Genomic DNA, 3672 nt, shown 5'->3' with positions numbered 1-3672 from the left:
TGTTACGGAACAGAGAAAGATAACGTACACTTAAAGTGAGGATACTAAGAGTCACTACTGTCCTGTAAAGTTCCAGGTTCAAAACAAAAGAGTTAGGTAAAATTACAAGTTAAAGTTTAATGCTCAAACTAACAAGAAAATATTCAGAACTCATAAGGATAATGTAATGGCAAATAAACAGGTTAAATATATGGTTAACTGCAATAGCCTCTATTAACACGAAATTAGCAAGAGTAAATTTATCTAAGTCAGCCCTGATAAAATGAGATACCAGATAATACTCAGTGAATGCCAGATAAATTATTACAGATACAAACTATTATTAAAAATGATGGACATAAAGATCCCTACATGAATCACAAAAACCTCACTAGACCTACAAATTAAACTTATGATACACAGTACGAGAACAAAATGCAATTACACTTATACTCAAATTACACAGCTGCTAGATGGTTGGAGACTTCCTGAGAAACTCACACTAATAATAAATGTACAGGGGAGGACAGAGATGTGAACAAAATGAGGAGCAGATCTAAGTGGTAATGATGCAGAGACTGAGCTCATTATATAGGGGCCGGGAGAGCTTGATACAACTTGTAAGAAGGACGCGGAAATGAAGCCATGGGGACAAAGAGATGAAAATCCTGCTCTGAACTCCAGAAATGACGACTTACTCTACTATAACGGTAGAAGGGGGGAACTGAGGCAGAACACGCTCGTGATCAAACATGCAGCATACTGTGCGTTAAAATTACACAAAAATGATGAAATCATAGGCTATGTAACACCTCCCCACAAAGAAAAAAGAAATTTACAAAGGAAATTTCTTATTACTCTAAATCAATCTGTATATGGCATTATAGAACATGCAAAAGTCTTTCCTAATGTTACAAAACATGAGATATCCCTAGCACGTTCAGTCATAGGTACTTGCTAGTATCCCTTTAACAAATCAAACTTACTTATGTACCTAGCCTTTCCGATCTTGTCTATGCAATCTTCCACGCGAGGGAGAGGGTAAGTGTCTGTTTTAGTTATCTGATTAACACGTCTGTAGTCGATGCAAAGCCGCTGTGACCCACCTGGCTTAGGGACTAGAGTGACAGGAGAACTCCACTCGCTCTGACAGGGCTCAATCATCTTGTGGTCCAACAGGTAGCCAAGCTCCTTCTGGATGAGAGGAACTTTCACTGGGTTCACACGGTAAGGAGGCAATTTAATTTGCTTTGCGTCTCCAACATCGACATCATGCATCAACACAGTGGTTCTTCCTGGAGTAGCACGGAACACTTGCGGGTACTCCTGCAGTAATGCCGAAAACTCCTGCACGCTTTTCCCACTTGGGAGGTACATGAGAAAGCTTAGTCTGGAGATCATTCATGATATCAGGATTCTTCCCCAAACTATCACTCAGGCTCATGCTGCATGGGAGAACTTCGCTTGTAGACTCGGGTGGAACAGCTACAGTGCAGACTGGATTATTTTCGTCCCGCCTGTGATATAACTTTAGCATGTTGTTGATGTGACACATAGTTGCTTGCTCTTTTCTACGATCTGGTGTGGCGATGACATAGTTGACATCACTGAGTTTCTTCCTCCCCTACTCGAAATAAGGGCCACTAAACTTGGCTTGAAGAGGTTGCCCATGAACTGGTAGCAGAATCAAAACCTGATCTCCTGGCTGAAAGTGGCGTAACCTGGACTTCTTATCATACCAAGTCTTCATCTTCTGAGCAGCTATTAAATTCCCTCTCGTCAGCTGTAGAAGCAGTGGACAGCCAAGTTCTTTGAACTTCATCACATACTCCAGCAGGTTGACGTCATCTTCCTCCGACAGCCAGCATTCCTTGAGTAACTTAAGGGGTCCTCTTACTTCATGGCCAAACAGTAATTCAAAAGGTGAGAAGCCCAGTGATTCATTTGGAGATTCTCTTGCAGCAAACACAACGAATGGAAGACCTTCATCCCAGTCTTTCTGATGTTCCAAACAGTATTTCTTGAGCATTGATTTGAGTGTTTGATGATATCTCTCCAACGCTCCTTGGGTCTGGGGATGGTAAGCTGAAGACGTGATCTGGGTGATGCCCAACTCTTTCAGAGACTGCTTGAAAACGTTTGACATGAAATTACTTCCTCGGTCTGACTGTACCTCCTTGGGCAGACCAAACTTTGTGAAGAACCCTAGCATTTTCTTAACCACGTTCTTTGCTGAGAGATATTTCTAAGTGGAATGGCTTCAGGATAACAGGAGTAGCCATATCAATCATGGTCAACACATAAGAAAATCCTGAAGAAGTCTTAGGAAGAGGGCCCACAATATCCACCAATACACGGGTGAAAGGCGCCTCCAAAAAGGAGGAATGGGGAACTAGAGGGTGCAACATTTTCGGTCTGATTACATTTCCCCACAACTCTGACAGGTGTGACAAGACTTACAATACCAGGAAACATCCCTGAAGATACCTGGCCAGTAGAAGTGTTTCAAAAATGCGTGCCACATGTCTTCCTCACTCCAGGAGGTGTCCTGCCAAACTGGTATCATGAGCCACTCGAATGGATATCCTGCCTACAAACACGAGGGATGACAACTTGATGTACAACCTCCCATTCACAGTCGGCTGATGCTGTTGGGGGTCTCCACTTCTCCTCATAAGTAACTCCTGACTTTACATAATAACAAGTAGAAGCACCGGCTGACTCTTTTTCACTGGAAGCAGAGATTAGCTGGGGACCTTTCAACTTCAGGGTCAGCAACCTGCAACTCAACCAACTCTTTGACGAGACAAATTATCAACACGACGGGGTACTGCCTCATCTGGTGAGGTGGTCCAAATTAGCAAGAAAAGTGTCAGCTAGGATAACATCATCATCATCATTATCCTCTAAATCACCAGTAACTTTAGACTTAGCCCTAGTGACAGCACATGCAGGGAACACATCAGGGACATCCACAATCCTGGGTCGCAGCCACTGGCTCACTAGACAACTGAGGAGCTGGACACACTTGACTTCCACCAATATCTCATTTTCCAAGTAAGAAAGTTACACCTGACTATTGGGAGTGTCCTTCCAAATCCAACTCAACCATAACGGAGACCATTAACAAAACCAGACTCTAAATTCCACTCTGCACAGAGGGACAGAGAAGTAATTATTCCCTACACCTTGTAAGATTACAGTTTCATCAGAGGAATTAACATTAGAGCCTAGAACACTGGTCCAGCATAAGGGATTGGCAAGTGCTACCTGTGTCACGATATATTTGAACTGATTTCCTGTCATTACTGTCCAGAGGACTGACAAAACCATCAGACAGGAAATTAGCACATGAACTTTCTTGAGAGTGTCACCCACGTTACTGCTCAAAAGAGGAGCTCCATCATGAGAAATTTAAGTTACCCCTCTGAAAGCAGGTTCAGTTAACTCAGTTTAAAGAGATTCTGGGAACTCCTCAAGAGTGGACAACTAGACCAATTGACTGTATATTTAAAAGATTCCTTTTTGTTCACATCACGCTGTCTCTTGAAACATTTCTCCGTAGTATGACCAAGCTTACTACAAATAAGTACATTAGCCACTTTTCTGAAATCTAGAGGTGAAGCTGGTATTTTACTTCCTGGACAAACATCATCTTTATTCTCTTTCCTGTTACCTGTACTCTGAGTAGAG

Source organism: Coenobita brevimanus, chromosome 78, assembly GCF_032717465.1.
Source record: "Coenobita brevimanus isolate Jiangsu-jjx chromosome 78, ASM3271746v2, whole genome shotgun sequence".
In the NCBI taxonomy this organism is placed as follows: Eukaryota; Metazoa; Arthropoda; class Malacostraca; order Decapoda; family Coenobitidae; genus Coenobita; species Coenobita brevimanus.
The sequence above is the reverse complement of the archived record's forward strand: the minus strand, read 5'-3'. Positions refer to the sequence as shown.